The following is an 11,910-nucleotide window of genomic DNA, read 5'->3' on the forward strand; positions in this document are numbered from 1 at the left end:
AGTTAATCTTCCGGATGATAGCGTCATTGACAGAATTCTTCAATCACTGCCACCAAGCTACAAGAGCTTCGTGATGAACTATAACATGCAAGGGATGGATAAGACAATTCCCGAGCTCTTCGCAATGCTAAAAGCTGCGGAGGTAGAAATCAAGAAGGAGCATCAAGTGTTGATGGTCAATAAGACCACCAGTTTCAAGAAAAAGGGCAAAGAGAAGAAGAAGGGGAACTTCAAGAAGAACAGCAAACAAGTTGCTGCTCAAGAGAAGAAACCCAAGTCTGGACCTAAGCCCGAGACTGAGTGCTTCCACTACAAGCAGACTGGTCACTGGAAGTGGAACTGCCCCAAGTATTTGGCGGATAAGAAGGATGGCAAGGTGAACAAAGGTATATGTGATATACATGTTATTGATGTGTACCTTACCAGAGCTCGCAGTAGCACCTGGGTATTTGATACTGATTCTGTTGCTAATATTTGCAACTCAAAACAAGGACTACGGATTAAGCGAACACTGGCCAAGGACGAGGTGACGATGCACGTGGGAAACGGTTCCAAAGTCGATGTGATCACCGTCGGCACGCTACCTCTACATCTACCTTCGGGATTAGTATTAGACCTAAATAATTGTTATTTGGTGCCAACGTTGAGCATGAACATTATATCTAGATCTTGTTTGATGCGAGACGGTTATTCATTTAAATCAGAGAATAATGGTTGTTCTATTTATATGAGTAATATCTTTTATGGTCATGCACCCTTGAAGAGTGGTCTATTTTTGATGAATCTCGATAGTAGTGATACACATATTCATAATGTTGAAGCCAAAAGATGTAGAGTTGATAATGATAGTGCAACTTATTTGTGGCACTGCCGTTTAGGTCATATCGGTGTAAAGCGCATGAAGAAACTCCATACTGATGGAATTTTGGAACCACTTGATTATGAATCACTTGGTACTTGCGAACCGTGCCTCATGCGCAAGATGACTAAAACGCCGTTCTCCGGAACTATGGAGCGAGCAACTGATTTATTGGAGATCATACATACTGATGTATGTGGACCAATGAATATCGATGCTCGCGGCGGGTATCGTTATTTTCTCACCTTCACAGATGATTTAAGCAGATATGGGTATATCTACTCAACGAAACATAAGTCTGAAACATTTGAAAAGTTCAAAGAATTTCAGAGTGAAGTTGAAAATCATCGTAACAAGAAAATAAAGTTTCTATGATCTGATCGTGGAGGAGAATATTTGAGTTACGAGTTTGGTCTACATTTGAAACAATGTGGAATAGTTTTGCAACTCACGCCACCCGGAACACCACAGCGTAATGGTGTGTCCGAACGTCGTAATCGTACTTTACTAGATATGGTGCGATCTATGATATCTCTTACTGATTTACCGCTATCATTTTGGGGTTATGCTTTAGATACGGCCGCATTCACGTTAAATAGGGCACCATCGAAATCCGTTGAGATGACGCCTTATGAACTGTGGTTTGGCAAGAAACCAAAGTTGTCGTTTCTTAAAGTTTGGGGCTGCGATGCTTATGTGAAAAAGCTTCAACCTGATAAGACCCAAATTGGAGAAATGTGTCTTCATAGGATACCCAAAGAAGACTATTGGGTACACCTTCTATCACAGATCCGAAGGCAAGACATTCGTTGCTAAGAATGGATCCTTTCTAGAGAAGGAGTTTCTCTCGAAAGAAGTGAGTGGGAGGAAAGTAGAACTTGATGAGGTAACGATACCTGCTCCCTTATTGGAAAGTAGTTCATCACAGAAACCGGTTCCTATGACGTCTATACCAATTAGTGAGGAAGTTAATGATGATGATCATGGAACTTCAGATCAAGTTGTTACTGAACCTCGTAGGTCAACCAGAGTATGATCCGCACCAGAGTGGTACAGTAATCCTGTTCTGGAGATTATGTTACTAGACCATGGTGAACCTACGAACTATGAAGAAGCAATGGTGAGCCCAGATTCCGAAAAATGGCTTGAGGCCATGAAATCTGAGATGGGATCCATGTATGAGAACAAAGTGTGGACTTTGGTTGACTTGACCGATGATCGGCAAGCCATTGAGAATAAATGGATCTTCAAGAAGAAGACTGACGCTGACGTTAACATTACTGTCTATAAAGCTCGACTTGTTGCGAAAGGTTTTCAACAAGTTCAAGGGATTGACTACGATGAGACCTTCTCACCCGTAGAGATGCTTAAGTCTATCCGAATTATGTTAGCAATTACCGCATTTTATGATTATGAAATTTGGCAAATGGATGTAAAACCTGCATTCCTGAATGGATTTCTGGAAGAAGAGTTGTATATGATGCAACCGGAAGGTTTTGTCGATCCAAAGGGAGCTAACAAAGTGTGCAAGCTCCAGCGATCCATTTATGGACTGGTGCAAGCCTCTCGGAGTTGGAATAAACGCTTTGATAGTGTGATCAAAGCATTTGGTTTTGTACAGACTTTTGGAGAAGCCTGTATTTACAAGAAAGTGAGTGGGAGCTCTGTAGCATTTCTGATATTATATGTGGATGACATATTGCTGATTGGAAATGATATAGAATTTCTGGATAGCATAAAGGGATACTTGAATAAGAGTTTTTCAATGAAAGACCTCGGTGAAGCTGCTTATATATTGGGCATCAAGATCTATAGAGATAGATCAAGACGCTTAATTGGACTTTCACAAAGCACATACCTTGACAAAGTTTTGAAGAAGTTCAAAATGGATCAAGCAATGAAAGGGTTCTTGCCTATGTTACAAGGTGTGAAGTTGAGTAAGACTCAATGCCCGACCACTGCAGAAGATAGAGAGAAGATGAAAGATGTTCCCTATGCTTTAGCCATAGGCTCTATCATGTATGCAATGCTGTGTACTAGACCTGATGTGTGCCTTGCCATAAGCCTAGCAGGGAGGTACCAAAGTAATCCAGGAGTGGGTCACTGGACAGCGGTCAAGAACATCCTGAAATACCTGAAAAGGACTAAGGATATGTTTCTCGTTTATGGAGGTGACAAAGAGCTCATTGTAAATGGTTACGTTGATGCAAGCTTTGACATTGATCCGGATGATTCTAAATCGCAAACCAGATACGTGTTTACATTGAAGGGTGGAGCTGTCAGTTGGTGCAGTTCTAAACAAAGCGTCGTGGCGGGATCTACGTGTGAAGCGGAGTACATAGCTGCTTCGGAAGCAGCAAATGAAGGAGTCTGGATGAAGGAGTTCATATCCGATCTAGGTGTCATACCTAGTGCATCGGGTCCAATGAAAATCTTTTGTGACAATACTGGAGCAATTGCCTTGGCGAAGGAATCCAGATTTCACAAGAGAACCAAGCACATCAAGCGACACTTCAATTCCATCCGGTATCTAGTCCAGGTGGGAGACATAGAAATTTGCAAGATACATATGGATCTGAATGTTGCAGACCCGTTGACTAAGCCTCTTCCACGAGCAAAACGTGATGAGCACCAAGACTCCATGGGTGTTAGAATCATTACTGTGTAATCTAGATTATTGAATCTAGTGCAAGTGGGAGACTAAAGGAAATATGCCCTAGAGGCAATAATAAAGTTATTATTTATTTCCTTATATCATGATAAATGTTTATTATTCATGCTAGAATTGTATTAATCAGAAACATAATACTTGTGTGAATACATAGACAAAAAGAGTGTCACTAGTATGCCTCTACTTGACTAGCTCGTTGATCAAAGATGGTTATGTTTCCTAACCATAGACATGAGTTGTCATTTGATTAACGGGATCACATCATTAGGAGAATGATGTGATTGACTTGACCCATTCCGTTAGCTTAGCACTTGATCGTTTAGTATGTTGCTATTGCTTTCTTCATGACTTATACATGTTCCTATGACTATGAGATTATGCAACTCCCGTTTACCGGAGGAACACTTTGTGTGCTACCAAACGTCACAACGTAACTGGGTGATTATAAAGGTGCTCTACAGGTGTCTCCAAAGGTATTTGTTGGATTGACGTATTTCGAGATTAGGATTTGTCACTCCGATTGTCGGAGAGGTATCTCTGGGCCCACTCGGTAATGCACATCAATTAAAGCCTTGCAAGCATTGCAACTAATGAGTTAGTTGCGGGATGATGTATTGCAGAACGAGTAAAGAGACTTGCCAGTAATGAGATTGAACAAGGTATTGAGATACTGACGATCGAATCTTGGGCAAGTAACATGCCGATGACAAAGGGAACAACATATGTTGTTATGCGGTCTGACCGATAAATATCTTCGTAGAATATGTGGGAGCCAATATGAGCATCCAGGTTCCGCTATTGGTTATTGACTAGAGACATGTCTCGGTCATGTCTACATAGTTCTCGAACCCATAGGGTCCGCACGCTTAAAGTTTCGATGACGGTTATATTATGAGCTTATGAGTTCTGATGTACAGAAGGTTGTTCGGAGTCTCGGATGTGATCACGGACATGACGACGAGTCTTGAAATGGTCGAGACATGAAGATTGATATATTGGAAGCCTATATTTGGATATCGGAAATGTTCCGGGTGAAATCAGGATTTTACCGGAGTACCGAGGGGTTACCGGAACCCCCCGGGGGCTTAATGGGCCATAGTGGGCCTTAGTGGAGAAGAGGAGAGGCAGCTAGGGCAGGGCCGTGTGCCCCTCCCCCTCTAGTCCGAATAGGACAAGGAGAGGGGGGCGGCGCCCCCCTTTCCTTCCTCTCTCCCTCCTCTTTCCCCCTTCTCCTAATCCAATAAGGAAGGGAGGGAGTCCTACTCCCGGTGGGAGTAGGACTCCTCCTAGCGCGCCTCCTCCTAGCCGGCCGCACCTCCCCCTTGCTCCTTTATATACGGGGTTAGGGGGGCACCGCATAGACACGACAATTGATTTGATCTTTTAGCCGTGTGCGGTGCCCCCCTCCACCATAGTCCACCTCGATAATACTGTAGCGGTGCTTAGGTGAAGCCCTGCGTCGGTAGAACATCATCATCGTCACCACGCCGTCGTGCTGACAAAACTCTCATTTAACACTCGGCTGGATCAGAGTTCGAGGGACATCATCAGGCTGAATGTGTGCTAAACTCGGAGGTGCCGTGCGTTCGGTACTTGATCGGTCGGATCGTGAAGACGTACGACTACATCAATCGCGTTGTGCTAACGCTTCTGCTTTCGGTCTACGAGGGTACATGGACAACACTCTCCCCTCTCGTTGCTATGCATCACCATGATCTTTCGTGTGCGTAGGATTTTTTTTGAAATTACTACGTTCCCCATCAGCCAGCCCCCTAGGGGTGCGACAAGAGTATGGAGTCCTACTAGGACTTCCAAGTCCTAGTAGGAATCCCTTTTCTTTTCTAGTAGGAGAGAAGGAAAGAGGGAATGAGAGAGGGAACAGAAAATGGCAAGGGGGGGGGTGCCGCCCCCTTGCCCTAGTCCAATTCGGACCCATGGGAGGGGGGGGGGCGCCACCTCCCCTTGGACTTCCTCCTTTTTTTCCCATATGTCCCAATAAGGCCCATTACTTCTCCCGGTGAACTCCCGTAACTCCCCGGTGCTACCTCTTGAGCACTGTGTTGGTTTTCCCTTGAAGAGGAAAGGGTGATGCAACAAAGTAGCATAAGTATTTCCCTCAGTTTTTGAGAACCAAGGTATCAATCCAGTATTAGGTCACGCGCGAGTCCCTCGCACCTACACAAACAAATAAAATCCTCGCAACCAATGCAATAAAGGGGTTGTCAATCCCTTCACGGTCACTTACGAAAGTGAGATCTGATAGATATGATAAGATAACATTTTTGGTATTTTTATGATAAAGATGCAAAGTAAAGAAAGCAAAAAAAATGGAAAAGGAAAATAGCTTGTAGAAGGAAGATTAATATAATGGAAAATAGACCTGGGGGCCATAGGTTTCACTAGTGGCTTCTCTCGAGAGCATAAGTATTATGATGGGTAAACAAATTACTGTTGATAATTGACAGAATTGAGCATAGTTATGAGAATATCTAGGTACGATCATGTATATATGCATCACGTTCGAGACAAGTAGACCGACTCCTGCCTGCATCTACTACTATTACTCCACACATCGACCACTATCTAGCATGCATCTAGAGTATTAAGTTCAAGAGAACAGAGTAACACTTTAAGCAAGATGACATGATGTAGAGGGATAAACTCATGCAATATGATATAAACCCCATCTTGTTATCCTCGATGGCAACAATACAATACGTGCCTTGCTGCCCCTACTGTCACTGGGAAAGGACACCGCAAGATTGAACCCAAAGCTAAGCACTTCTCCCATTGCAAGAAAGATCAATCTAGTAGGCCAAACCAAACTGATAATTCGAAGAGACTTGCAAAGATATCCAATCATACATAAAAGAATCCAGAGAAGATTCAAATATTGTTCATAGATAAACTTGATCATAAACCCACAATTCATTGATCTCAACAAACACGCCGCAAAAGAAGATTACATCGAATAGATCTCCACAAGATAGGGGGAGAACTTTGTATTGAGATCCAAAAAGAGAGAAGAAGCCATCTAGCTAATAACTATGGACCCGAAGGTCTGAAGTAAACTACTCACACTTCATTGGAGAGGCTATGGTGTTGATGTAGAAGCCCTCCGTGATTGATGCCCCCTTCGGCGGAGCTCCGGAAAAGTCCCCAAGATGGGATCTCATGGATACAGAAAGTTACGGCGGTGGAATTAGGGTTTTGGCTCCGTATCTGGTATTTTGGGGGTATGTAGGTATATATAGGAGGAAGGAGTACGTCGGTGGAGCAACATGGGCCCCACGAGGGTGGAGGGCGCGCCTAGGGGGGGTGGGGTAGGCGCGCCCCCTACCTCGTGCCTTCCTGGTTGTTGTCTTGACGTAGGGTCCAAGTCCTCTGGATCATGTTCGTGTCGAAAATCACGTTCCCGAAGGTTTCATTTCGTTTGGACTCCGTTTGATATTCTTTTTTTGCGAAACTCTAAAATAGGAAAAAAAACAGCAATTCCGGGCTGGGCCTCCGGTTAATAGGTTAGTCCCAAAAATAATATAAAAGTGTATAATAAAGCCCAATAATGTCCAAAACAGGATATAAAATAGCATGGAACAATAAAAAATTATAGATACGTTGGAGACATATCAAGCATCCCCAAGCTTAATTCCTGCTCGTCCTCGAGTAGGTAAATGATAAAAACAGAATTTTTGATGTGGAATGCTACTTGGCATAATTTCAATGTAATTCTCTTAATTGTGGTATGAATATTCAGATCCGAAAGATTCAAGACAAAAGTTTAATATTGACATAGAAATAATAATACTTCAAGCATACTAACTAAGCAATTATGTCTCTTCAAAATAACATGGCCAAAGAAAGTTATCCCTACAAAATCATATAGTGTGGCTATGCTCCATCTTCACCACACAAAGTATTTAAATCATGCACAACCCCGATGACAACCCAAGCAATTGTTTCATACTTTTGGTGTTCTCATACTTTTTCAATCTTCACTCAATACATGAGTGTGAGCCATGGACATAGCACTATATGTGGAATAGAATGGTGGTTGTGGAGAAGACAAAAAGGGACAAGATAGTCTCACATCAACTAGGCGTATCAACGGGCTATGGAGATGCCCATTAATAGATATCAATGTGAGTGAGTAGGGATTGCCATGCAACGGATGCACTACATCTATAAGTATATGAAAGCTCAACAAAAGAAACTAAGCGGGTGTGCATCCAACTTGCTTGCTCACGAAGACATAGGGCATTTTGAGGAAGCCCATTATTGGAATATACAAGCCAAGTTATATAATGAAAAATTCCCACTAGTATATGAAAGTGATAACATAGGAGACTCTCTATCATGAAGATCATGGTGCTACTCTGAAGCACAAGTGTGGAAAAAGGATAGTAGTATTGTCCATTTTTATTATTTTCTGGGCCTTTTTTATTTGGCCTTTCTCCCTTTTTTGGGGACAATACTCTATGAATGATGATCATCACACTTCTATTTATTTACAACTCAATGATTACAACTCGATACTAGAACAAAGTATGACTCTATATGAATGCCTCCGGCAGTATACTGGGATAGCAATGATGCATGAGTGATTTGTACAAAAGAATCATGAACGGCGGATTTGCAACAACTAAAATGTCAACTACATGATCATGCAAAGCAATATGACAATGATGGAGCGTGTCATAGTAAACGGAACGGTGGAAAGTTGCATGGAAATATATATCGGAATGGCTATGGAAATGCCATGATAGGTAGGTATGGTGGCTGTTTTGAGGAAGGTATATGGTGGGTGTATGATACCGGCGAAAGGTGCGCGGTATTAGAGAGGCTAGCAATAATGGAAGGGTGAGAGTGCGTATAATCCATGGACTCAACATTAGTCATAAAGAACTCACATACTTATTGCAAAAATCTATTAGTTATCGAGGCAAAGTACTACGCGCATGCTCCTAGGGGGATAGATTGGTAGGAAAAGACCATCGCTCGTCCCCGACCGCCACTCATAAGGAAGACAATCAATAAATAATTCATGCTCCAACTTCTTCACATAACGGTTCACCATACGTGCATGCTACGGGAATCACAAACTTCAACACAAGCATATCTCAAATTCACAACTACTCAACTATCTCAAAACAATTATCAAGTATCAAACTTCTCATAGTATTCAACACACTCATAAGAATTTTTTTATTAATCTTGAATGCCTAACATAGTTAAAGCAAATTACCACGCTGTTTTGTAGGACTCTCAAAATAATCTAAGTGAAGCATGAGAGAACAATAGTTTCTATAAAACAAATCCACCACCATGCTCTAAAAGGTATAAGTGAAGCACTAGAGCAAAAACTATATAACTCAAAAGATATAACTGAAGCACATAGAGTATTCTAACAATTTCCGAAGCATGTGTGTTTCTATCAAAAGGTGTGTAAAACAAGGATGATTGTGGCAAACTAACAAATAAAGACTCAAATAATACAAGACGCTCCAAGCAAAACGCATATCATGTGGTGAATAAAAATATAGCTCCAAGTAAAGTTACCGATGGAAGTAGACGAAAGAGGGGATGCCTTCCGGGGCATCCCCAAGATTTGGCTTTTAGATGTCCTTAGATTATCTTGGGGTGCCATGGGCATCCCCAAGCTTAGGATCTTTCCACTCCTTGTTCCATAATCCATCAAATCTTTCACCCAAAACTTGAAAACTTCACAACACAAAACTTAAAGTAGAAAATCTCGTGAGCTCCGTTAGCGAAAGAAAACAAAACACCACTTCAAGGTACTGTAATTAAATCATATTTTATTTATATTTGTGTTAAACCTACTGTATTCCAACTTATCTATGGTTTATAAACTATTTTACTAGCCATAGATTCATCAAAATAAGCAAACAACACACGAAAAACAGAATCTGTCAAAAACAGAACAGTCTGTAGTAATCTGTAGCTAACGCAAGTTCTGGAACCCCAAAAATTCTAAAATAAATTGCTGGACGTGAGGAATTTATCTATTAATCATCTTCAAAAATAATTAACTAAATATCACTTTCCAAATAAAAATGGTAGCAATTCTCGTGAGCGCTAAAGTTTCTGTTTTTTACAGCAAGATTAAAAAGACTTTCCCCAAGTCTTCCCAACGGTTCTACTTGGCACAAACACTAATTAAACACAAAAAACACAACCAAAAAAGAGGATAGATAAATTATTTATTACTAAACAGGAGCAAAAAAAAGGAATAAAAATAAAATTGGGTTGCCTCCCAACAAGCGCTATCGTTTAACGCCCCTAGCTAGGCATAAAAGCAAGGATAGATCTAGGTATTGCCATCTTTAGTTGGTAATTCTTTAATGAGACATCTATCACCCTTAATAGTTTCTTTACTTTTATCAATTATCAAACTTCTAAGCACAAAATCGAAACAATCATTAGTAGCAAACGGTTCCTTAATAGCAAAAAGATTGGGATGAATACTTATAGATTTGAGATCCACAGTTTCCTTGCTAGAGGATTCACCCTTATTTTTAGGAACATACATAAGCTTGGAAATTTTAGTTGGAGGACTTGGAGTATTCGTTACGGAAGAAAAAGCGGTTCCCAAGTTGGTAATGATACCCTCAAGTTTATCGATTCTAGTGGAATCCTAATTTATTTTCTCATTAACTATGGGTTCCTTCTCCTTAATATGTTTCAAAGTGACTCCTACTTTAGATCCATATTGGGTAATTTGGTTGTGGATCTTTTTATCCAAAGTATCAATTAACCCTATGGTAGCAACTTTATTTTCAATAATTTCAAGTTTTTGCATTACATGCTCCAAAGTTAACATAGTTCCATTAACCAAAAGAGGGGGTGAGCCAAACAAATATATCATAGCGTTATAAGAATCAAAAGTGTGGCTACCCAAGAAATTCCCTCCGGTAATGGTATCAAGGACACTTCTGTGCCAAGGAGTAGTGCCTACATAAAAATTGCAAAGAAGAACGGAAGTAGATTGCTTTTTGGTAGATCTATTTTGAGCATTGCAAATTCTATACAAAGCGTCTTTTAGATTTTCTCCTTCCCTTTGCTTAAAATTAAGAACTTCATTTTCGGGAGACAACAGAGAAGATAGGGGACTAGCCATAACGACAAGCAAGCAATCCAACACACAAGCAAACAAGAGACGGGCAAAAAGAGGCAGATAGAGGAAGAGAAGGAGGACGGAGAGAGAGGGTGAATAAAACGGCAAGGGTGAAGTGGGGGAGAGGAAAACGAGAGGCAAATGGCAAATAATGTAATTGCGGGAGATAAGGGTTTGTGATGGGTACTTGGTATGTTGAATTTTGCGTAGACTCCCCGGCAACGGCGCCAGAAATTCTTCTTGCTACCTCTTGAGCACTGCGTTGGTTTTCTCTTGAAGAGGAAAGGGTGATGCAGCAAAGTAGCATAAGTATTTCCCTCAGTTTTTGAGAATCAAGGTATCAATCCAGTAGGAGGCCACGCGCAAGTCCCTCGCACCTACACAAACAAATAAAATCCTCGCAACCAACGCAATAAAGGGGTTGTCAATCCCTTCACCGTCACTTACGAAAGTGAGATCTGATAGATATGATAAGATAATATTTTTGGTATTTTTATGATATAGATGCAAAGTAAAGAAAGGAAAAAAACGGAAAAGGAAAATAGCTTGTAGATGGAAGATTAATATAATGGAAAATAGACCCGGGGGCCATAGGTTTCACTAGTGGCTTCTCTCAAGAACATAAGTATTACGGTGGGTAAACAAATTACTGTTGAGCAATTGCTAGAATTGAGCATAGTTATGAGAATATCTAGGTATGATCATGTATATAGGCATCACGTCCGAGACAAGTAGACCAACTCCTGCCTGCATCTACTACTATTACTCCACACATCAACCGCTATCTAGCATGCATCTAGAGTATTAAGTTCAAGAGAACAGAGTAACGCTTTAAGCAAGATGACATGATGTAGAGGGATAAACTCGTGCAATATGATATAAACCCCATCTTGTTATCCTTGACGGCAACAATACAATACGTGCCTTGCTGCCCCTACTGTCACTGCGAAAGGACACCGCAAGATTGAACCCAAAGCTAAGCACTTCTCCCATTGCAAGAAAGATCAATCTAGTAGGCCAAACCAAACTGATAATTCGAAGAGACTTGCAAAGATATCCAATCATACATAAAAGAATCCAGAGAAGATTCAAATATTGTTCATAGATAAACTTGATCATAAACCCACAATTCATTGATGTCAACAAACACGCCGCAAAAGAAGATTACATCGAATAGATCTCCACAAGATAGGGGGAGACCTTTGTATTGAGATCCAAAAAGAGAGAAGAAGCCATCTAGCTAATAAC

The sequence above is a fragment of the Triticum urartu genome, chromosome 2A (assembly GCF_056163025.1).
Source record: "Triticum urartu cultivar PI428250 chromosome 2A, HENAU_Tu73, whole genome shotgun sequence".
NCBI lineage: Eukaryota > Viridiplantae > Streptophyta > Magnoliopsida > Poales > Poaceae > Triticum > Triticum urartu.